The sequence below is a fragment of the Pleurodeles waltl genome, chromosome 8, assembly GCF_031143425.1.
Source record: "Pleurodeles waltl isolate 20211129_DDA chromosome 8, aPleWal1.hap1.20221129, whole genome shotgun sequence".
Taxonomy (NCBI): Eukaryota; Metazoa; Chordata; class Amphibia; order Caudata; family Salamandridae; genus Pleurodeles; species Pleurodeles waltl.
Genome location: NC_090447.1, coordinates 1,389,046,204 through 1,389,071,715, shown reverse-complemented (window position 1 = coordinate 1,389,071,715; position 25,512 = coordinate 1,389,046,204).

Here is a 25,512-nt window from a genome sequence, read left to right as displayed (position 1 = left end):
GGCAGTGCAATGAGGATAGGTTCTCAAAGCTGTCCTTTGTTTCAATATTGTAAATCCTTCTCTAACTGGTTGGAGTGGCATTTACTGATAACAATTTAATTGGTCTATGAAAATAGCATAAAGGCAAAGCTTTGCTAAAGCCTTAAACAGAGTTCAATCTGTGCAAATGTTTCTCACAATAGAGGGGCTTATTTAGTTAACAATCACACAATATCCTGAGGATTCCTTTTCATGGATCCATTTCCAGGGAATTATTCTAAATGATAGTACTTGAGACGATAGATCCCTGGACCATCCTGATTTTTTTATGAGCAAGTGCACTGACTTGTTTTTAGGGCAGAGAGATCCCCTCTCGATGAACCTGAAATACTTATAACATCTTTCAGAATTTTTGTATACAGTGCACTTTCTGGAGGGGGTTAAGGGAAGACATTGTTAACACTGGTGGATCCATTCATTACCTGATTGGATGGTGACGGGTTCTTATTGAGTGATAGCGCTTTATCAGAGACAGCTTTGAAGGTTTTTTTAGTAGGATAGTTAGATATGCCCGATGCTCTTTGTGACTCACCAGAGGTTTGCACCACAGAAAATGTATGGGATGGGCTGACCAGAAGAGAGTTCCAATAGCTGATTGACTTGTTTAAGTGGTGCTTTGAATTCACATAATTTGTCAGTAAGTACTTTTAATTTCTCAAGTATATCTGCATAAAACTCACTGTCTTCCAGCTTGGCAAAACATTGAAAGCAATGTTCAGATGAATGAGATTCAACCTCAGAGAGGTCCTTAATAGCTGATTTCCCTGGAGTACCTACTTTTTTTCTTAAGGATGTGCCTGGTTTCCCTTTTGTTGGTGTCTAGGATTGGGTTCGGCAACCCATCCTCTTCCTCCTCCATTGCTATTAGATGGTCCTGTTTCTGCTTCTTACGTGGAGGTGGGCTGAAAGTGTCTCCAATTTCAGATATGCAGACTAGCACAATGTCTGAGCACACACAGGAATTATCCTTATTGATTAATCAGGTGATGTCTTGCTGAGACCTTACCTTTCCCTCTGCGTTTTCATCATAGGCAGATTGATCCTCCTTTGGATAGACAAAGCAGGTGGATTGGACAACTGAAGTTGACCCTCTGCCAGGCTGATTTCAGAATTTATAGCCCCCATAAAGTGGTCCGAATTGCTTTTCCAACACTCCCACCAACATTTTGTATACATGTCCAGGCTTACCTTCCCCAGTTTCAATTACAATTTCATTCACACTTTCATAAATGTTGGAAAAACATTTTAGACCCAGAATTAATATGGTCATGGAGAGACAAACTTTTCACCAGAGTTCAGACTAAGCAAGAGAATGTGGGAAACCAAGTTGGCTCCATTGAAAAGGTTAGCTGATTCTTGTGAATTTGGTGATTTGACGGATTCACTTATTCGTCATCAATTAGTAGAAAGCACTAAGGATCTTAGAATTTAAGAAACACTGTTGGCTAAAAAACCCACATTGAAGGAAACGGTTCCACTTCCACATTTGACCAGTCTGCGGCTTTCATGATTTCCCCCGGCCTTCCACTAGCACAAAAACTTGTGAAGACATAGCCCCTCTAACAGAATGAGCATTAAATCTATCTACGTTTACACCAGCTTCCATAATAACATTCTTTACCCATCGTGAAATAGTTGCCACTGAAACTGCTTTGTAAGGTTTTACATAAGAAATCAGTGACTAAGTTACTGCATCAGCTTTAAATTCCTCCTTTGTCCTCTCAAATTCCATGATACAACTAACACCACAAACGTTTGACATCTCAAAAAAAGGATAAAACACAGAATCTGACATGGTTTTAGTCCTTCTCCAATCCTTAAACAACACTCCTTCCGGTTGGAAATATCTTACTCTCAAATCCAAAGCTTGAATGTCTGATAATCTCCTAAAAGAAATCAAGACAGTCCCTCAAAGCCAAAAAACTATTAAATCTGTTAAGCAATTTCAAAACCAGATTCACATCCCATAGTTTATCATATCTTGCATGAGGAGGTCTTTTCAAATGAATAACTTTCATAACTCTACATACTAAAGGGCTCCTACCTACAGATAAACCTTCAGTTAGAGAATGACCTGCTGCTATTGCTGATCTGAAAAAAATCACTGTCCTGTACGCTAAGCTTTGACTAAAATCTACTAAAAGAATTAGCTTCTTCAACTTTGTCTTGCTCCACGGGATCCAAATTCTGTTCCATGTTCCTACATACCCATACGCTACATGCTTCCTTGTATCTTTTCTTCGATCCTGGAGTCAATGCCTCATTGAGGAGTTCTGAAGCCTTCCCCCAAAATCCTCAGAATCTGACTGTACTTCCGATATCTTCCAAACTAGAAAGTTGAGAATACCTTCTTCCACTAGAGGATGTTTATCTCCATCTCCTCCTGGCAACATTCCCTTGCAACAATCATCCAGTAATGAAACACCCATTGCCATCTCCAAGACTGACGGAAACCAAATTTAAGTCTTCCAAAAAGGTGTTAATAAAATCATTTTGCATAATTGTCTCTTCACCTGCAACAACACCCTCTGAATCATAGGAAATGAGGGAAACGCTTACCCTTTCACACCTGCCCAGTTGTGGGTAAATTCATCCACCTCTAACACATCCGGATCTGGATGCCAACTGAAATAATACCCCTTTTGGGCTGTTAGGCAAGATGCAAAAAGATCTTCTTCTATTGATCCCATAATACAGTCTATTGTCTTGAAAATCTCCTTGCTCAGCATCCAATCAATGTAATCCTTGATGTATTGGGAATTCAAATTTGCTCTTGTATTCTCTGTCCCTGGTAAATACTGTGCAGTCAAGTTTATCTCTCGCTCCTGACATAATTCCCACATTTCTTTCGCTATCTCTGATAATTTCTTGGACCAGATCCCTCCTAACTTGTTTATATAAGTCACTGCAGTTATATTGTCCATCCCTAGAAGGACTGAACAACCCTGTAAGTTATCCTTGAAACTGCACAGAGCAAAGAAACCTGCTTTTATCTCCAAATAATTTATATGTTCCTGTTTTTCTGGAACACTACACTTTCCCTCCTGACCCATGCACATTGCACTCCATCCTAACGTACTCGCATCTGAGTCCAAGACATTATCTGGTGCTGTCCCAAAGACTGCACAACCATTCCTTGCATCCAAATTTTCTAACCACCAAGTTAATTCCTCTTTTGCTTCTTCTGATACCTTCACCTTGTCTGCATACCACAGACCACTTGATGAGCCTGAATTTTGCAGTCTCTGTAGAGCTCTGTAATGTAAAGGTTCTGGAAAAACAGCTTTAATTGAAGATGACAAAAGACCTACGACTCAAACTACAGCTCTCAGTGGCACTCTATGGAATAAAGGTTCAGCTCCACTTGTATACAGCACTTGACAAGAGTTTATTTTAAGAATATTTCATAACAAAGACCCTATCCATCAGAGGACCATCCACTTTGACTACCCTTCTCCAACTGCCTTTCAAGTATCACATTCTATTCTAGAGCCATCAGGCCCAAACACTCTAAAATCACAACATTCAACCCCCCCCTCACAATAGTAAAACAAATTAATGTATCTAATTAACAGAAAATGGATAACATATCATAAACCAGAAGATTTTCCATTTGCAAACATAGCTTGAAGGCATGTATTACTTCATACACAATCATCCAGATGACTTGGCCTTCTCCTGACCCACGAAACCTTCTGTGGTAAGGTTTAATCTATATTCATCTGGAGTTTTACTTCTCTGCGCTGAAACATCAATGAGAGATTTCTCCGACATACAGCGCTTGTTCATTTAATTCTCACTAGAGTTTTTTCAAACAGCAAATCTGTTCAAATTCCAAATTCAGTGGTCTTCAGTATTCAATTGGTTGACCGGATTTATTCATCAACCCACATTGTTTGTATTCTTCATCTTAACTCAATCTCCAACTTCAATTTTAATTTTCTTTACACTCATACGTTCATCAAATCTTTCTTTCCTTTTACCAAACACTTTCCTTTCTCTTTCAATGCATACTTTCGTTTCTACCTCCATCCTTTCTTCCTCAGAACCTCCCTTTGCTATTGTATTTTTCAACTTGTTTCCCCCATGCTGGATTCACCATGTCATTCAGAAATCTCTTTTCAAATATCAAAAAAGGAGTTACTCCTGTAATTGAATGTGGAGTTAATCTATACATATAAACCTTTCTTCTTAGTTCATCCATCCAATTAAGACCGATGAATTCTGAATGCAGTCTTCGATTACTTTGTTGAAGCGCTCCATTATTCCATTAGCTTCTGGAGGATATACCAATGACTTTTTGTGTATAATACCTCTCTGTTCTAGAAAATCCTCCATCACTTTTGAGATCAACTGAATGCCATTGTCTGTCAAGGGTGTTCCTGGGAATCCCTCTCTTCAAATTGTTTTTTCTAAGAATAGAATCATATCACGCGTTTCTACCAAGTTCAATATCTTCAACTCTGGCCATCTAGAGAATGTGTCAATGCCCAAAATTAAATACTTGTTTAGTCCAGAAACTCTAATGGACCCGACTATGTCTAAGGCTACCTCAAATCAGGGTGCCGGTGCTAGCTCCCTGATTATCATTAATTGAGTCCCACATTTTAAAATGTTGTCACTTTTGTTGCACTCACTACAACACTAAAATCGCACACAATTCTTTCAATCATGAGATCCATACCAGGCCACCAGTATGTTTGTCACACTCTCTCTTTGGTTTTGGATGTATCAGGATGACTTTCATGTGCCCAATTAATCAGTTTTATTCAGGCCTTCCCAGGTGGAATTAGTCTTCCACCTCCCATCACTAATTCATTTTCGATTGACAGCTCATGTCTGACTTGCCAATATCCACTTAATTCTTTGCATGTTTTGTCTTCATTAGACCATCCATCTTTTATTTTATCACTACTTTTTTAAGTTGCATGTCTGACATTAAAGCCTCCTCCCATTTCTTTTCCTGTACAATGTCCCCAGATACCTCACAAACCTTCACTGTTTGAACACCAAACTCATCTTCCATTACAAGCTCTTCTAGCTCATTATTGTTGTTGCTACACAGTCTCGAACAACCATATGCAGTAATATTCTTCTCTACAGCTACGTAAGAAACTATAAAATCAAACTCATGCAATCACCCATCTTCTGATTTTGTCACATGTAGCATCAATACCTTTGTTATAAACACTTCCATGTGAGGCTTATGGTCTGTTTTTACTTCAAAAGGACCACCCAACAACAATGTTTGCAATTTTCTAGTAGCCCAATAAACAGCTAGGGCTTTCTTCTCTATTACTGAATAATTATATTCAGCTCCCCATAGTGCTCTTGATATAGACACAATTGTGTTGATTTTCCCTCCAGATATTTGTTCCAACAGCGCACCCAATCCTTTGGCACTAACATCTGTTCTCAGCAAGTTTTTTCTCCCGGTTGGAAACTACTCAAATATGCTGCCTCTGTGAGATTTTCCTTTTGTTTTAACAAATTCTTTTTCATGCTTTTGAGACCACAAGAATTATACTCCATTCCATAGCAATTCCCTCATGTCACTGCAACCTTTAGCAAAATTTGGGATAAATTTGCTATAAAACTCTGCAGTCCCTAACAATCTAATTAATTCTTCTTTATTAGAGGGAGACAGCTTGATCCAACCAGATCTTTTCAAGGATGAATTCCTTTAGCCGTAATCACGTCCCAATAATTCTATTTCTTTCACCCGAATCCTAGACTTTTCATGTTTTAGCATTAGCCCACTTTCGCTCAATCTATTTAAAACTTCACACATGCTGAGATCATGCTCTTCCTGAGTCTTTCCCTGTATCAACATATCGTCCTGATATATTGGCACACCATTTATTCCTCTCAAAACATGTTCAATGGCTCTCTGCAAAAACTGCTGAAGCTGAAATTAACCCGAAAGGCATATGCAAATACTTGTATGTACCAAACGGGGTGATAAACAAGGTTAACTCTTTGTAATCAGACCTGACGGAACACCGAGGTTAGGTCTAATCCCATTCATTCATTTAGTATCAACCTCTTCTTGAAAACACAATTGGCCATATATTGCTTTCCCCATATTTATCTGTTTTATCTCTTGCTCTCATAATAGGGCAAATTTACCTGATTAAAGCCGTGCTAAACTCGGTTCTGGTTCTTAGCACATCAATACCTCTGGGGTTGAGCACCAAACTCTCTGCCGACTCGGGATCAGAAGCCTGTAATTGTTTAAGGCCAACTGGACATGCATGTTTACTGCTAGCCTGCCAGAAGTGACACAGCTAGGCAGCAGCAGCATGGATCCATCATTTTGAGATGGAGCGAATGCTCCATAGGGACACCTGTACTGCCACATCCAGAACCCATCACAACCTTCAACCACAACCCAAGCTGGGTAGACAAAGTCAAAGGGATATTAATGTCTCATAGCAGCCAAATACTTATGAAGATATTACAAAACTAAACCACATTGAATCCACTCCTCCAGGCTACTTCTTCTGTATATACAAACTCAGAAAAAATTAAAAAGGCAGTTAAAAGAAATCTCACCTTAATTGGGGGCTTGCTCTAATGGGCTCAAAACATCGCCTAGCTCCAGTTACACATGTGCTAACTGAGCAAAACTATATAACAATTGTAATAATATATTATGAGGGCAAGGAATGGGGTATTGAAATGTACATATTATGTCACTCTGCACATAGTGCCCCATGAACAACTCATTAGAAAGCCCCTGCCCAGAAAGAATTGTTTATAAAGTCCTGTTTTATTAGTTTTAAAGAGAATGCAAAAATGTTCTTTCTTTTTCTTTCTTTTGTCTCTGATAGGATTTCACCTTTTCCAAGATTAGCCATTTCAATTTCAACTCAGTATAACCTTTCTCTGTGCAATATTGGACAAATGGTGCTGGAGACAATTCAATGTCACCACCTTCATAGCTTTACTGTTTCACACTATCCCTTAGATTTTTCTTCTGGTTAACAGTGTTTTTTTCCAAGTTATTTTCCTTGGAATAGTCTCTTTCTTTTCTAAGAATATTTGACTAACTCTTGAACTTGAGCTCTGATTACCCGTGAAGTTCTTTCTTCTTCTTCTTCTGGGTGTCTTTGTATCTCAGACTTTCAACTGCAACTTGATTGGATCTGAGAGTACTTCTTTCTGCCATGCATGGCTTACTCTTTTGCATGGTAACAACAATGCACTCTGATCCCTGCTTTGAAACTGGGCATCAGGATTTTCAGGTTCTTCATCAGAACTTTCACTAACCTGAAACTTCACAACCAAATTATTTTCATTGTTGGCTTAACCAGTTTCAACACAATTAACAAAACTCCCCCCCCCGCTTCTGGATCCCTGTAGCTAACTTGAGCTTGGCTTTGGACTTCACTTTGTGGACTTATGTTTGTGTCATCAGCCACCCAAGCTGCTTCTTCCTCCTCTGCTTCTGCCACTTTTACTCCCTTTATGTGAGCAGTGTGTGCCCACTGCAGCACTCAGTCACACTTCTCAGCAATGTTTGCTGTCAAAATCACTTAAAGGGAGCCTTACACCTCTTCTCAAGGCAGTTTTTCAGATGTGTTTACAAATTGAAGTCCAAACCCCTGGGTTAGGATTGTAGCAGGGAATGTCTCTTGCGTCTCTTTAGGGATTCCTATCGCCTGACGCCCGGGACATACTGTTTGGGGTCAAGGGCAACAAGTTTTCATGTTTATTTTGTCCTTGGGGCAAGTAGGCCCAACCCCCTGCAGCACAAACTCTTTGACTGCTAGTTTACAGAGAAGGGAACTGTCTGCAGTTGAGGTAATGCATGTCCATATGTTAATGCTGATCAAAACCTTGAATAAATACATTTGCTCAAAGAAAATTTACCCTACGGGCAATTTTTGAGAATCAGGAGGAATTGTACAGAAAAAACTGATTATTTTAACAATGCGGAAGAATTGACTAGGAAACTTACTGAGAGAGGATACCCCAAAAAATTGGTTAAAAATGCAGCTAAAAGGGCTTGGTTTACTACTTGAGAAACATTATTGGTCCCAAAAGAAAAGACAAAAGATGTACCTTTAACATGTGTGATCACATTCAGCCCCAAGGCAAATAAAATACGATCTATTATCGAACGTAATTGGAAAATAATCAGCGAGTTGAATATAGATAAACCACTTTTTTCGTTCAAGAAGGCACGTAGTCTGAAAGATCAATGGGTTAAGGCAGTGCAAAAACAACCAGAAAAAAAGAAAGATTTGAGAACTCTGTTACAACTACCAGCAATCCAAGGGCATTTTAGATGTGGCAAATGTTTGGCATGCAAATACACGCAAGATACCAAAGAGGTTAAAATAAATGGTAGAGTACATGTTCAAAATGACTTTACTAACTGTAATACTAAAAATGTGATCTATTGCATTATGTGCCCATGTGGAAAAGCGTACATTGGACAGACTTCGCAACCAATAAAAAACAGGATTCTTCAGCATCGTTCAAGAATCAAATGTGGAGTGAAAGGAGCACCATTAGTTGAACATTTTTTGGACTACACACACACAGAAGAAGACATCTGGTGGACAGTATTATTGGCAATACAACCCAAACCGGATGGGCCAATAATGACAAAGAAATGACTAAAAATGGAAGCAAGATTTATTGAGAAATTCCACACAGCAAAAACTGGATTAAATGATGATGACGAAATGTGGGCTTTAATTAAATGAGACCTCGAATTTTTTATCAACCTATCTTTAAAATGTGGCCGGGTTCCATAGAACTACAATTTAGTGTGTTGAATATTTTATAATAGCAGCTAAAATGGGCTGCCCGTGGAATGATATGTATAGTCATGATTGTTTTTTCAGTTCTGAAGAAAGAGTGTATATTTTGGTTATGGGTGATACATTGTTTGATTTAAAATATCTATTCAAACAGTCCTAGAATTAAAACCTCCCTCGGTAGGAAGTTTTTGTTAAAAAATGAGGGATGGTAAAGATGGCCGAAATAATTATTCTGATAGGCTATTTTGAATATAGAGGCTTCAACTGGAATGAATATAGGTGGTCCAAGTTAGTTATTCTTGCTCCAACCTATTAACACCACTTTTTATCGAGTTGGTAAATACTTAGTTATTACATTGAGATCGAGATTTCTCAATCGTAGTAGCATTTATGCCCGTATAAATTAGCTGGAGTAAGGCGTTTTGACCTGCTCCAAGATGGCCGCTTTAGTTTGAGGGTGAGCAGCTACGTGCATAATTGACTGACGTTTGACCCGGAGGGTGTTGCTAATTTTAACGTCAGCACGCTCTAGTGAGCGCGACGTTGCTTAGCAACTTCCAGACGCGGAAGACGCGCTCCGAGACAGTATTGTCGAAGAACTAAGCGATACCAGCACACGCCGTAGCCGGTAAGATGGACGCTATATTGTGAACTGTTTTAGTCACTAGGTTGAGCAATTTTGCTTTTAATAAGAACCTTTGCACTCATGAGGATCCCGTTTGCTTCCTTGGCAGGTGGGCTTTATGAGCCTCGATGGTTTCTTTGGCCAAATATAAGCAATAATAGCTTGTCCCACCGCTCTAGAACGAGAGATAACTAATGAGCGTCTCCGGGCTTTCTTTCACAAGTAAGACAATAACATGAAGCGTTTACAATAAAGCTAATTTACATAAGTATAAATATAGTTAAACAATGTATCACAGTTAATTATAAAAACACTAGATGGTTGAGTTTAAAGCTGGAATTATTTCTATATTCCTATTCTTTGTTTCTGTAATGAGCTAATATGTTTATAAAAGAAAGTTTGTTTGAATACCAAACAGTCTGTTGGCATGGAGTCTACACCTTCTATATTTTTGTTTATTTAACATATGTAGGATAATGTATGTATATTTGAAAGTACTTTTTGTATGTTTAATTGTTTTTTAGAATCACTTGTGCCCTTATCCAGTCCTGATGAGGCCCTAAATCAGCAGGCCGAAACGCGTTGACTTCATTCTCCTTACAAGTGCATTGGGTTCGCCGAACAAATGGACTATATTGTAAAAATTTAAAAATGCACTAGTTCACGCTTGTGTGAAAGAAATACACAATGCGGTGATAGTTAAGTGCATGAAAAGCCCATTGCCTTAGTTTATAGAAGTGGATCACATTGGGAGTTGTATAATAGTGACCACTATTTAAATGTGTAGGGTATGACTTTGTGTAGGTTTTTTTCACTGTGTGTTTTATTGTGTTTTACTTGAGAGTATTGTAAATAATAGCTTAGTAATTGATGTAATGTGTATTAGGTTTTGGATTACACAACCATAGTTCCTTTTTTTACTACATAATTTTTTGTAATAAATAAGAGAAAGAAATTAAACTCAGGATTAACAGAATTAATGACTGTTAATTTAATTCAGGATTAAATTTGTCCCTACCTGTCGTTTTCTCTTTTTTGATGTTACAATCCACTTCTGGCTGGGCTTAGTTGACAGCTCCTTGTGCATTCACTCAGACACACCCCAAACACAGGGTACTCAGCCTCACTTGCATACATCTGCATTTTGAATGGGTCTTCCTGGGCAGGGAGGGTGGAGGGCCTGCTCTCACACAAAGGACTGCCACACCCCCTACTGGGACCTGGCAGACAGGATTGAACTGAAAGGGGACCTGGTGCACTTCTTAGCCACTCTTTGAAGTCTCCCCCACTTCAAAGGCACATTTGGGTATAAAACAGGGCCTCTGCCCTACCTCATCAGACACTTGCTGGAGAAGAAACCTGAACCAGAAACTACATCCTGCCAAGAAGAACTGCCTGGCTGCTCAAAGGACTCACCTGTCTACTTTCTACAAAGGACTGCTGCCTTGCTGTTGGCCTGCTGCCTTGCTGAACTCTTGTCTGGCTGTGGAAGTGCTCTCCAAGGGCTTGGATAGAGCTCGCCTCCTGTTCCCTGAAGTCTCAGTACCAAAAAGACTTCTCTTTTGCACTTGGACGCTCCGTGCGCCAAAATTTTCGATGCACAGCTTGTTCCGCGGTGAGAAAAACGCTGCACACCGAAGCTGATCGACGCGACGCCTTCGGGACGACCGGAACTTCGACGCACGGCTTCGCAAGGACAACGCCGCCCGACCTCCAGAAGAAAAATTGACGCGACGCCTGCCGTGAGATCGAAATTTCGACGCGCAGCCCCACAGAACGACGCGCAGCCGGAAAACAAGCAGGAAAATCCACGCACAGACCCGGGACATCTGGTAATCCCCGCGATCCACAAAAAGAGACTGTCCGTGCGCCGGAAAACGACACACGACTTCCCCGCGTGAAAAATAACGACACAAGTACGTGTGTGCTGGGGAGAAATCGACGCACACACCCTTTTTCCATGTATCTCTTCTTCTGTGGCCCTCTGAGGAGATTTTCCACTCCAAACCAGGTACTTTGTGCTTGAAAGAGACTTTGTTTGCTTTTTAAAGACTTAAGACACTTTATATCACTTTTCAGTGATATCTCTACAAATTCACATTGCAACTTTATTTGTTTTGACCTACAATTATCCTGATAAATATTATATATTTTTCTAAACACTGTGTGGTGTATTTTTGTGGTGCCATATGGTGGTATTGTATGATTTATTGCACAAATACTTTACACATTGCCTTCTAAGTTAAGCCTGACTGCTCTTGCCAAGCTACCAGAGGGATAATCTTGGATTGTGTGTGACTTACCCTGACTAGAGTGAGGGCTTTTGCTTGGACAGGGGGTAACCTGACTGCCAACCAAAAACCCCATTTCTAACATTGGTGATCAGCGGTGAGGATAGGACTCGTATTTGTGCAGTGACGTACAGTAGCTAAGTATTTCACTACCTACCCACAGTTGAAGGTCAACTTGATTTTTATCTCTTTTTGCAAATTCGTTTTTTCCTGACAATTTTCAAAAACTAAATCCTCACTCAACATGTCTCTGACTGGGTCTCAGATAGGAGACTTTGACCTAGTCCTGTTGGATACATATACGGTCAAACAACTAAAAGGATTCTGCAGGGCAATGAGGGTACCCACCCAAGGGGCCTCTAAAAAGGAGGACTTTCAAGTGGCGCTGAGGGCCTGGGCAGAACCCATTTAGAAGAGGATGATGAGGAAGAGGAGCCAGAAAATGGCCCCTCAGAGGATTTGTTACTATCTGTGGATGGTGTTACCACTGCAATTGTGCCCCCTTCCAGACCAGGGAGCAGTGTCTCTGTGCAAAGCCTGACCGCAGAGGAAAGGAGAGAGGAAAGGGAGTTCCAATTGCAAATGGCAAAACTGAAAATTGAGGCTCAACAGGAGGAAAGAAGGGCAGAGAGAGAAGCCAAGCAAGCTGAGGCTGAAAGAGCAGCCAAACAGACTGAAGCTGAAAGAGCTGAAGCTGCAGCTGAGAGAGCCTTGGCTGAAAAGAAACTGTTATTGGCTCATGAACTGAGTCTCAAGGAGCTGGATCTCAAGGCAAAGCAGTCCGAATCCAGCAATAATGGTGGCAGCATACTGATAGGACCTGCTGGAGACAAGAAGGTTCGTATACCCAAAAATGTGGTGCCCAGTTTTGTGGTGGGAGATGACATAGATAAATGGTTAGCTGCTTATGAAGTTGCACTAAGGACTCATGAGGTTCCTGAAGGGCAATGGGGGATAGCTATGTGGGGTTATGTATCGCCATTGGGGAGGGACACACTTCTCACATTGGATCAACCTGATCAAAACACATACCCACTTCAGAAAGCCACTTTACTTGCCAAGTTTGGGCTGACCCCTGAGAGATACCGTCAGAGGTTCAGGGACAGCACCAAACAAACCACACAAACATGGGTAGATTTCTTTGACTTCTCCAGTAAGGCACTGAATGGATGGGTGCGGGGCAACAAAGTAGATGATTATAAAGGTTTCTGTGACTTGATTCTGAGAGAGCATATGCTTAATACAACTTTTACAGAGTTGCGCCAGCACTTAGTGGATAGTAAGCTGACTGATCCCAGGAAGCTTGCTGAGGAGGCGGGCCTCTGGGTTAGCACCAGAGTGTCCAAGAAGGTACCTGGGGGGGACACCCACAAAGGTGGTCAGGGTTCCCAACAGAAGAAAGAGGGGGGAGATAAACTTACAGATAAGGAACTCTCCAAAGGCCCCCAAAAGAATTCCCAGGGGGGGGTGGCAACCATTCCTTTTCCAGGTTTGGGAAAAAGCCAGGGACATATGATAGGTCAGGAAAATCCAACCCCAAATGCATGGAGTGTTACCAGTATGGTCACTATAAAGGCGACCCCCAGTGCTCCAAGAGAGCACCATCCACTACCGGACAGACACCTGGGTTGACTAGTGTAGCGCTCGGGGGGAGATGGACCCAGATAGCTTTGGGGAACAGGTAGAGATTTCCCTAGTGTCCCTGGGAGAAGAAGAAATGGTGCCCAAAGCCCACATGCCCCAAAATACTTCCAAGTACAGGCAGTGGGTCACCATTGATGGGCAGAAGGTGGAGGCTCTGCGTGACACAGGAGCCAGTATGACTACTATCAAGAGTCAGCTGGTGTCAACAGAGCAGATAGTCCCTAATACATTCCACCAGGTCATAGTCGCTGACAATCGTGAGAGTCACCTACCGGTGGCTCTGGTTCCCTTTGAGTGGGGGGGGGGGTCTCTGGTACTCTGAAAGTAGCTGTGAGTCCTGCCATGCCTGTAGATTGTCTGTTAGGCAATGATCTTGAGCATACTGCTTGGAAAGAAGTGGAGCTCAGATCTCACCTGGAGATGTTAGGGTTACCTGAGTGGGTCTGCATGACCACACGGTCCATGGCTGACCGAGAGGGAAGTCAAGGGCGTCTGGAGCCTGGAACAATGGCTCAGAGAGCTGCCAAGAGGAGGGGCAAGGGGCGTGGGAAACCGGACCCAGAAGTTCCTGCAGTGGTTGACGGGCCTCCTGAGGAGGAGGCTCCCGAGCCAACTGGGGAAGACATTGCCACCCTAGGTGACCTACCTGAGCTTGCTGGCTGGCAAGTTGAGGGTGGACCCACCAGGGAGGAATTCTGCAAGGCGCAGAAAGAATGTCCCACTCTGGAGGGTCTGAGGAAGCAAGCCTCAGACCAGGCGGCAGGTGAAGCCTCTGGCGATCACCACATATATTGGGAGAATGATCTCCTCTACAGTGAGCCTAAGGTTCTGGCCTTTGGGGCAGCACGTACGCTGGTGGTCCCCCAGTGTTACCGAACCTTCCTACTGGGTCTGGCTCACGACATTCCCCTGGCAGGACATTTGGGGCAAGGCAAGACCTTTGACAGGCTTGTCACCCACTTTTATTGGCCCAGAATGAGGACAAACTCAGATAAGTTCTGCAGATCTTGTCCTACCTGCCAGGCCAGTGGTAAAGCAGGAAAAAGTGTTAAAACCCCCCTGATTCCACTTCCTGTCGTTGGCAACCCCTTTGAAAGGGTGGGCATCGACATTGTTGGAGCATTGGACCCCAAAACTGCCTTAGGCAACAGGTTCATCCTGGTTTTGGTGGACCATGCCACCCGTTACCCAGAGGCAATCCCTCTGAGGACCGTAACTGCACCGGTGGTGACCAGAACTCTGATGGGGATATTTACCCATGTGGGATTTCCAAAGGAGGTAGTGTCTGACAGAGGCACTAACTTCATGTCTGCATACATGAAGTCTCTGTGGGATGCGTGTGGTGTAACCTACAAGTTCACCACACCCTATCACCCCCAGTCTAATGGTCTTGTGGAGAGATTCAACAAGATCTTGAAAGGCATGATTGGTGGCCTCCCTGAGGCCATGAGGCGTAAGTGGGACGTCTTCTTACCATGCCTTCTCTTTGCTTACAGGGAGGTCCCCCAGAGGGGGGTGAGGTTCAGTCCCTTTGGAGCTTCTCTATGGGTACCCTGTCAGGGGACCCCTAAGCATTGTCAAGGAGGGGTTGGAGAAAGCTCCAAAGGCACCCCCTCAGGATGTGGTCAGCTACATGTTGGCCCTCCGCAACCAGATGACCCGCTTCTGGAAAGAGGCCCAAAGTAACCTTGAGGCCAGTCAAGAGGTAATGAAACGCTGGTATGACCAGAAGGCCACCATGGTAGAGTTTCAACCTGGAGACAAAGTGTGGGTAATGGAGCCAGTAGAGCCTAGAGCTCTCCAGGACCGCTAGTCTGGCCCATTTGAAGTAAAGGAGCGGAAAGGGGAGGCCACTTACCTAGTCCCTAAGGGTGCTCCATGTTAACCGACTAAAGGCTCATTTTGAGAGGTCTGAGGTCAACATGATTCTGGTCCCAGATGAAGGAATGGAAGAGGAGAGTGAACCTCTCCCCGACCTCCTCTCTGTCCAAGAAGGTGATGGGTCAGTGAAAGGGGTCATTCTTTTTGACTCCCTGACTCTAAACCAGAAAGGAGACTGCTATGAGCTGCTGGAGCAGTTCTCCCCCCTGTTCTCCCTTACTCCTGGACTGACCCACCTCTGTGTTCATGACATTGACACCGGTGACAGTCTCCCTGTGAAGAACAAAATTTACAGGTTATCGGATAAGGTGAAGGCCAGCATCAAGGAGGAGGTCTCCAAGATGTTAGCTCTAAGGGTTATCGAGAAATCCAGTAATCCCTGGGCCAGCCCAGTGGTGTTGGTCCCTAAGGCTACTGCCCCATGTACAAAGCCAGAACTCCGGTTCTGTGTGGACTACCGGGGTCTCAACTCAGTCACACGGACTGATGCTCACCCCATCCCCCGAGCCGATGAACTCGTTGACAGGCTGGGCGCTGCCAAGTTCCTGAGTACGTTTGATCTTACTTCAGGGTACTGGCAGATCGCCCTGACTGAGGGTGCTAAAGAAAGATCCGCATTTTCAACCCCTGATGGCTATTACCAGTTCCGGGTGATGCCGTTTGGATTGAAAAATGTCCCTGCTACCTTCCAACGGTTGGTTAACGGGGTCCTAGCTGGCAAGGATGCCTTCTGTGCAGCCTACCTGGATGACATAGCTGTCTACAATTCCAGCTGGGAGGAACACCTGCTCCACCTCAAGGAGGTGCTTCAGGCCCTGCAACAGGCAGGCCTGACCATCAAGGCTAGTAAGTGCCAGATTGGGCAGGGTTCCGTGGTGTACTTGGGACACCTAGTGGGTGGTGGCAAGGTGCAGCCACTCCAGGCCAAGATTGAAACTATCAAGGCCTGGCAACCACCTAGAACTCAGACTGAGGTGAGAGCCTTTTTAGGCCTCACAGGATACTACCGCAGATTTGTCAAGGGCTATGGTACCATTGTGTCACCCTTGACAGAACTCACTTCCAAGAAACAACTTAGGTTGGTGAATTGGACAGAGGCTTGTCAGAAAGCCTTTGACTCCCTGAAGGAAGCCATGTGCACGGCCCCCGTGCTCAAGGCCCCTGACTACTCCCAGGAATTTATCGTGCAGACAGACGCTTCAGAGCATGGCATAGGGGCAGTCCTAGCACAGCTAAATGAGGAGGGCCTAGACCAACCAGTAGTCTTTATTAGCAGAAGGCTATTACCACGGGAACAAAGGTGGAGTGCTATTGAGAGAGAAGCTTTTGCTGTGGTCTGGGCACTGAAGAAGCTAAGACCCTACCTGTTTGGGACTCACTTCCGGGTTCAGACAGACCACATGCCCCTCAGATGGCTCATGCAGATGAGGGGTGAGAATCCAAAACTCTTGAGGTGGTCCATTTCCCTACAAGGAATGGACTTTACGGTGGAACATCGCCCAGGGGTTGACCACGCAAATGCTGATGGTCTCTCCAGATACTTCCGCCTTAGCGATGAGAGCTCCCAGGAGGTCGGGTAGCTCTCCCCACTTTCAGCTGGGGGGGATACATGTTAGACCTGACAGCCTTAGGGTGGTCACCCCTAACTTTTTGCCTGCCTCCCTCCACTTTTTGGACACTGTTTTTGCTGGCTTTTAGACTCTGCGCACTTTACCACTGCTAACCAGTGCTAAAGTGCATATGCTCTCTCCCTTAAAACATGGTAACCTTGAATCATACCTGATTGGACTATTAATTTACTTATAAGTCCCTAGTAATGTGCACTCTATGTGCATAGGGCCGGTAGATTAAATGCTACTAGTGGGCCTGCAGCACTGGTTGTGCCACCCACTTAAGTAGCCCCTTTCCCTTGTCTCAGGCCTGCCATTGCAAGGCCTGTGAGTGCAGTTTCACTGTCACCTCGACTTGGCATTTAAAAGTACTTGCCAAGCCTAAACCTCCCCTTTCTCCACATATAAGTCACCTCTAATGTGTGCCCTAGGTAACCCCTAGAGCAGGGTGCTGTGTGGGTGAAAGGCAGGACATGTACCTGTGTAGTTTACATGTCCTGGTAGTGTACAACTCCTAAATTCGTTTTTGCACTACTGTGAGGCCTGCTCCCTTCATAGGCTAACATTGGGGCTGCCCTCATACAGTATTGAAGTGGTAGCTGCTGATCTGAAAGGAGTAGGAAGGTCATATTTAGTATGGCCAGAATGGTAATATAAAATCCTGCTGACTGGTGAAGTTGGATTTAATATTACTATTCTAGAAATGCCACTTTTAGAAAGTGAGCATTTCTTTGCACTTAAATCTTTCTGTGCCTTACAATCCATGTCTGGCTGGGCTTAGTTGACAGCTCCTTGTGCATTCACTCAGACACACCCCAAACACAGGGTACTCAGCCTCACTTGCATACATCTGCATTTTGAATGTGTCTTCCTGATCGGGGAGGGTGGAGGGCCTGCTCTCACACAAAGGACTGCCACACCCCCTACTGGGACCCTGGCAGACAGGATTGAACTGAAAGGGGACCTGGTGCACTTCTTAGCCACTCTATGAAGTCTCCCCCACTTCAAAGGCACAATTGGGAATAAAAAAGGGCCTCTGCCCTACCTCATCAGACACTTGCTGGAGAAGAAACCTGAACCAGAAACTACATCCTGCCAAGAAGAACTGCCTGGCTGCTCAAAGGACTCACCTGTCTACTTTCTACAAAGGACTGCTGCCTTGCTGTTGGCCTGCTGCCTTGCTGAACTCTTGTCTGGCTGTGGAAGTGCTCTCCAAGGGCTTGGATAGAGCTTGCCTCCTGTTCCCTGAAGTCTCAGGACCAAAAAGACTTCTCTTTTTCACTTGGACGCTCCGTGTGCCGAAATTTTCGATGCACAGCTTGTTCCGCGGTGAGAAAAACGCCGCACACCGAAGCTGATCGACGCGACGCCTTCGGGACGACCGGAACTTCGACGCACGGCTTCGCAAGGACAACGCCGCCCGCCCTCCAGAGGAGAAATCGACGCGACGCCTGCCGTGAGGTCGAAATTTCGACGCGCAGCCCCGCAGAACGACGCGCAGCCGGAAAACAAGCAGGAAAATACACACACAGACCTGGGACATCTGGTAATACCCACGATCCACAGAAAGAGACTGTCCGCGCGCCGGAAAACGACGCACGACTTCCCCGCGTGAAAAATAACGACGCAAGTCTGTGTGTGCTGGGGAGAAATCGACGCACACACCCTTTTTCCACGTATCTCTTCTTCTGTGGCCCTCTGAGGAGATTTTCCACTCCAAACCAGGTACTTTGTGCTTGAAAGAGACTTTGTTTGCTTTTTAAAGACTTAAGACACTTTGGGGGTCATTACGACCTTGGCGGTATAAGGCGCTTACCGCCGTGCAGAAGACCGCCAATACACCGCCACGGCCGGGGTAAACCGCCCCAGCTATTATGACACACATCTCGGAATCCGCCGAAATTCAGGCACCCACACAAGTCCGCCACACCAAAGGTCAGTGGAAAAGTGGCGGAAACAAATCCTCCACCTCCACGCCAACAGAAACACGCCCATGCTATTACGACCCACGAATCCACACGGCGGTCTTTCAACCGCGGTATTCCATTGGCGGTACACACCGCCGCGCTCAAAATACACACACACTTACAAAACACAGCCACATTGGACATTTCAAAATACACACACCTGATACACATACACACACCACTGCCACACATCCAATACAATATAAAACACACACCCACATCACACACAAACCCCTACGACCAGAATTTCTGAGAGAAGGCCAGAGAGAGACAGCACAGAATAGACAACGCCATCACACAGAGGCACACTATACCATCACCCACACAACAACCACGCACAAAACACCACATACCACTACACTCACCACACTCATCAACACATACACCACCCCACACATCACACACACCACCCCATGGCACGCCAAAGACACCCCCGCTTCTCCGAGGAGGAGCTCAGGGTCATGGTCGAGGAAATCCTACGGGTAGAGCCACAGCTATTTGGCTCACAGGTACAGCACACATCAATAGCCAGGAAGATGGAGCTATGGCAAAGAATAGTCGACAGGGTCAACGCTGTGGGACAGCACCCAAGAAATGGGGAGGACATCAGGAAGAGGTGGAACGACCTACGGGGGAAGGTGCGTTCCACGGTATCCAGGCACCACATCGCGGTACAGCGGACTGGCAGCAGACCCCCACCTCCTCCCCCACAACTAACAACATGGGAGGAGCAAGTCTTGTCCATCTTGCATCCTGAGGGCCTCGCAGGAGTCGTTGGAGGAACGGACACTGGTAAGTCAAATTTTAACTATCATATCCCCCACCCTACCTGCATGCTATCACACCCCCCACCCTCACACCCTCCCCTATCACTCCAAATCCTCACCTATCTACCCATGACACCAACCACCCATCCCAACCCTAAAACCTGCATGACCTAACTAAGCATGGATACCCATCACTAAAGCATGCCCACTGCACAGACCCACAACACCCCCCAACTATCACCACACAGGCCCCCACACAGGAATGCCTGCACTGGGGTACACGCACACCCAAACATTGCACATCGTGAAACACACACATGCAATAATCATGTACTCATACCCCCGCAGGAACCCGAAGGAACGTCACCACACCAGTGGGTCCAGACAACACCACTCCACCCCCAGAAGAGGCCCACAGTGACGACAGCAGCTCTGCCCCACTGGATCTTGATGACCAGCCCGGACCATCGTGGGCCTCAGGACAGTCGGTTCCCCTTGCCCAGCCACAGCCCAACACCGAACTGCCACCCTCTGGGAACACCAGCACAGCACCCACCCAGCGGGCCCAAACCTCCCTACCCAGGACAGGTCAATCAGCGGTGTGTCCACCACTACAGGGCACCCAGGCGAACCCACCACCCCAACAACAACAGGGACCTGGGGCAGTGGTAGTGGGCACACGGTCCAGGGGACGGAGGCACAGGAACACAGGGGAACTGGGAGGGCTGCTGTGCGACAGAGGGAGGACAGGCCAAGGGAACCTACTCTCAACGAGGCCCTCTCCTCCATCATGGGAGCATACCACCACTCCCAGGAGACGACGGCAACGGTATTGGCCAAGTTGCAGGAGACCCTGCGTCTGCAGGAGGAACAGTATTTGGGGTTCAGGGAAGAGCTCAGGACCATCGGCTCCGCCCTGGGCACCATTGTAGGGGTGCTGATGGACATTCAAAAGACCTTGAGGGACACCGTGGCACTCCAAGGGGCCCGGGACACTAGCCACGACGATGAAATGCCCACCACCTCCGCCGGCGCTAGTGGACAGGAGGCACCGCCACAGGACCAACACACCAGCACCCCATCCCCTGCAGACGGACCACCACCACACAAGCGGGCCCTGAGATCCAGGAACAGGACAGAGCAAGATGGACTCTGCCATGGACATTCCTCCACCATCACCCATCCCCATTTCACAACCCCCCTTCATTGTTATGCACTTAAATAAACACCCTTGAAACACTAATAAAACTGGAGTCAGTCAATGATTGTGAACTTTGTATTGTCAATTACAGTGTTAAAAAAGGTTACCCATTGGAAGGCCAACATACCAATGTCACACATCACACGCCTTTCAAGGGTGCAAGCTGTTGACACGTAGGTTACCACAATAGTGAAACTGAAATGGAAGGGGACAACTCAGTTAACAAATAGGGAGTGAAATGTAGGTACAGGATAGAGGTAGACGTGTGAAAGTTAATAATATGTGAAACATGAAAATGTACTCACCTGTGTCTCACTGAAAATATTGCTGTATGACTGACTCCCTGTTGTCGTTTTCATCTTCATCAGCTACCTCCTCATCACTGTCCACAGGCTCCCCAGGCTCCTCCGCTGCAACAACACCGTCATCTGGATCATCCTCCTGCAGAAAAGGCACCTGGCGTTGCAATGCCAAGTTATGGAGCATGGAGCAGGCGATGATGATGTCGCACACCTTCTTCGGTGAGTAGAATAGGGATCCACCAGTCATAAGGAGGCACCTGAACCTGGCCTTCAGGAGGCCGAAGGTCCGCTCGATCACCCTCCTAGTCCGCCCATGGGCCTCATTGTACCGTTCCTCTGCCCTGGTCCTGGGATTCCTCACTGGGGTCAATAGCCAGGACAGGTTGGGGTAACCAGAGTCCCCCAATAGCCATACACGGTGCCTCTGGAGTTGACCCATCATATCAGGGATGCTGCTATTCCGCAAGATGTAGGCGTCATGCACAGAGCCAGGGAACATAGCATTTACCTGCGAGATGTACTGGTCTGCCAAACAGAGCATCTGGACATTCATGGAATGATAACTCTTCCTGTTCCTGTACACCTGTTCATTCCTGCGGGGGGGACCAGAGCTACATGGGTCCCATCAATGGCACCTATGATGTTCGGGATATGTCCAAGGGCATAGAAATCATCTTTCACTGTAGGCAAATCCTCCACCTCAGGGAAAATGATGTATCTCCTTACGTGTTTCAGCAGGGCAGACAACACTCTGGACAAGACGTTGGAAAACATAGGCTGGGACATCCCTGATGCCATGGCCACTGTTGTCTGAAAAGACCCACTTGCAAGGAAATGCAGCACTGACAGCACCTGCGCGTCGGGGGGATTCCAGTCGGATGGCGGATTGGTGACAACAGGTCTGGCTCCAACTGGGTACATAGTTCCTGGATTGTGGCACGGTCAAACCGGTAGGTCACAATGACATGTCGCTCTTCCATTGTCAACAGGTCCACCAGCGGTCGGTACACCGGCGGATTCCGCCATCTTCCAATATGTCCCAACTGACGGTGCCTAAGAAGGACAACAGCGAATAAACTGTCAGCATTCCTCCAGGTATGTACCCACAGTCACACACAAGACTACAACAGACAATTAACCCATCCGGGAAAGGTTTTGAGTGTAGGCCTCGGTATGTGTGACGCAGTAGTAATTGAAGCCATGTGGGCCCCTGAAATGGCAGCTGCCTGACCTCTAAACTGGGACAATGGGATTGTGGGGTAACTGCGCTGGCATTGGACACCGTCACGGTAGGCGGTCGTAGAGCGCGGCGCAATGCTTGCATTGGTTAACATTGGACCCTATGGGTCCCAGGAGCCAATGAACAGGTGCGCCGCCGGTGATGATGCGCACCGCCGCGGACGTCACCACCATTTTCTATCTCTTCAATCACTAGATACCTGACCTTCGACAGGAGAGGACCTACACTGCTAGTGCTGCTGTGACCTCGGTCTGGAAGAGACAATGGCTGCTGCGTCTGGGGAAAGGGCCCCTGCCTTCACTGCAAAGGAGTTGGAGAAAACTGTGGATGGGGTCCTCCCCCAGTACACGCTACTCTACGGTCCTCCAGACCAACAGGTTAGTACACAGGGAGCACGTTGGATGGGCTAGGCTTGGGTGGAGAGGGCTGGGTGGATGAGGGAAGGGGGCAGAGTACATAGAACAGTTATGCATGGGGATGAATGGGCCACAGGGATAGAGTTGGGAGGGGGCCAATCACAACGACGGTGCAGTAGGTAATGACTGTCCTCTTTCCTTGTGCATGTCATGTAGGTCAGCGCCCACCAGAAGACGGACATTTGGCGTGCCATTGCCAAGGAAGTCCGGACCCTGGGGGCCCACCAGAGACGGGGCACCCACTGCCGTAAGAGATGGGAGGGCATTCGCCGCTGCAGCAAGAAGACGGCGGAGGCTCAGCTGGGGATGGCCTCCCAACGTGGGAGGGGTGCCCGTCGCACCATGACTCCCCTGATGTTCCGGATCCTGGCGGTGGCCTACCCGGAGTTGGATGGGCGCTTAAGGACATCACAGCAGACACAAGGGGGTGAGTACTACCTCATCATATGGACTTTGCGTGCAGTGGAGGTGTCTGGGTGGGGGTGGTGGGTTGTGGGTGTCCCTAGGCCAGGGCGAGTTAGGTAGGCAAGGCCCCTCCGTTATGTAGGCCATGTGGCACTCTACCCCAGCTCAAAACAGAGGGAAGTTGATGTATAGTTGCCCCTTTGCCATCCATCTGGGCAGATTACTACCATTGCTATATGGGCCATTTCCCAGAAATAGCATGTGCAGAGGTCAGGAGCACGGCGTAATGCATGGGGCTGCTGCGTCTGTCTTGTCCGCCAACGGTAGCGATATGCCATGCATTAAAACTCTCTTTCTTCTATCTTCCCCCTTTTCCTGCTCTCCCTGTCCTTTTGTACATCAGCATCAACAGGCGGAGGTACAGTGGCACCGGAGCACGAGGGAGCTGCATCCCACATGGCCATGGAGGGCCACACCACAGACTCTGAATTCACCAGTGGGACGGAGGGCGAGGGGAGCTTCACGTCGGCCACCAGATCACCAACCAGCGACTCGTCCGCCGATGGGAGCTCCCCTGTGGTGGCGGCACCATCTGTGCGCCCCACTTCTACAGGTACAGCCGCCACCTCGCCTACCAGCACTGCCTTCCCAGCAGCCCCTCAGCATGTGTCCCGTGCCCGCTCACCCAGGAGGGTGGGCATCACCTTCGCCCCAGGCACCTCAGGCCCTGCCCCAGTCACCCCTGCTGCCCTCAGTGAGGAGGCCATTGACCTCCTCAGGTCACTCACCGTTGGGCAGTCTACCATTGTGAATGCCATCCAGGGTGTAGAACGAGAGTTGAAACACGGTAATGCATTCCTGGAAGGCATTCATTCTGGTCAGGCTGTCCTTCAGCGAACCCTGCAATCTCTGGCTTCAGCACTGATGGCAGCCATTGTCCCTGGGTCCAGCCTCCCCCCTCCAACCTCCTCCACCCAGACCCAATCCCCTGTCCCCCAGCCCATCCCAAGCACACCTACAGACCAGCAGGCACACAAGTCAACACACACAAGTAGCTCAAGCAAACATAGGCACCACACACACAACAGGCACTCACACAAGCATCACACCCATACAGACACAGCAACATCCACTGTCTCCACAGTGTCCCCCTCTTCCTCTTCTCCCTCCTCCCTCCCAGTGTTGTCTACACACACACCTGCATGCACCACATCTACAGGCACTAAGACTCGCACCAGAACACCCAGCACCACAAGCCGCTCACCTGCACTCACCACCTCCACTGCCATTTACACGTCCCCTGTGTCCTCTCCCAGTGTGTCTGTGACGCCCCCTCCCAAAGTACACAAACGCTGGCAATCACTCACCCAACATCCATCCACCTCACGACAGCCTCCAGTACCTGCACCTGCACCCAAAACACCTAAAGTGACACCTCCTCTACCTCCACTCCCAGACCCCTCCAACTACCCATCCCAGTGTCCGTCAGAAACTGTCCCTCTGTCAAATTGACCTGTTTGCCCCCCCCACCCCTTCCAGTTCATCAGTCCCGTCGTAGCGCCTCAGCCAAAAGGCCTCCAGTACCAGTGGTGCGTGTTCCAGGTTTTTGGAGTGCACCGTCCACCAGGGCAGGCAGTAGGACCCGGAGCCAAGGCACTGTCAGCCCACCCCCTGTAAAGGCACCGAAATTGGAGAGTGGACGACAGGACCGTGTCAAGACTCCTGGTGAGACAACAAGTGAAATGGGATCGAAGGCGATTGGTGAGTCAGCTGTAACTCCAAAGAAGGTGGGGAAGGTTCCGAGGAAGTCTGCCCAGCCTGTTGTGAGTGTCACGGCGGAGAAGTGTGCCATAATTTCCGGCGCTCCAGACACAACCGCCAGCACCGTTGTTACTGGTCAGGAGACCACCGCCAGAGTCATTGCCCAGGAGGGCCCGAGTATCGTCACTGGTCAGGAGACCACCGCCAGAGTCATTGCCCAGGAGGGCCCGAGTATCGTCACTGGTCAGGAGACCACCGCCAGAGTCATTGCCCAGGAGGGCCCGAGTATCGTCACTAGTCAGGAGACCACCGCCAGAGTCATTGCCCAGGAGGGCCCAAGTATCGTCACTGGTCAGGAGACCACCGCCAGAGTCAGTGCCCAGGAGGGCCCAAGTATCATTACTGGTTAGGAGACCACCGCCGGGGTCAGTGCCCAGGAGGGACCAGGATCCCACAGCCCCGCTGGGTGATGATGGAACGTCATGCCACACCCCAATGTCCAGTGTGGAGTTCGTCATGCCACACCCCAATGTCCAGTGTGGAGTTCGTCATGCCACACCCCAATGTCAGTATCTGAACCGCCATCTCA